Below are 303 nucleotides of genomic sequence, written 5' to 3'. Positions count from 1 at the left end.
GGTAGGCAGAAGGCTTTTGGCGGTGTTTGGATAAATGTCTATGTTTTCAACATGGGTGAATCCTATGCCCACCCATTCTAGGAGTTGGTTAACTCCAGTGGCTGTTAGATTGGCAGTTGGCTTAAAAGAAAGTGTCAAGTCGAATGTGTTCGGGTTATAGAAGTTTTCATATGTATAGAGTCCCAGGTTCGTGTCTATTTCGGGATCTTCTATGTCTTCTATATAGAGCGACATGGCATTCAAATTGTAGAACAGGTTGTATTCCATGTCGTTCCAGATGACCTTAAAGATGCTCATTGGTAG

This window comes from Nematocida displodere (genome assembly GCF_001642395.1).
Source record: "Nematocida displodere strain JUm2807 chromosome Unknown 5, whole genome shotgun sequence".
Taxonomy (NCBI): domain Eukaryota; kingdom Fungi; phylum Microsporidia; genus Nematocida; species Nematocida displodere.
The sequence above is the reverse complement of the archived record's forward strand: the minus strand, read 5'-3'. Positions refer to the sequence as shown.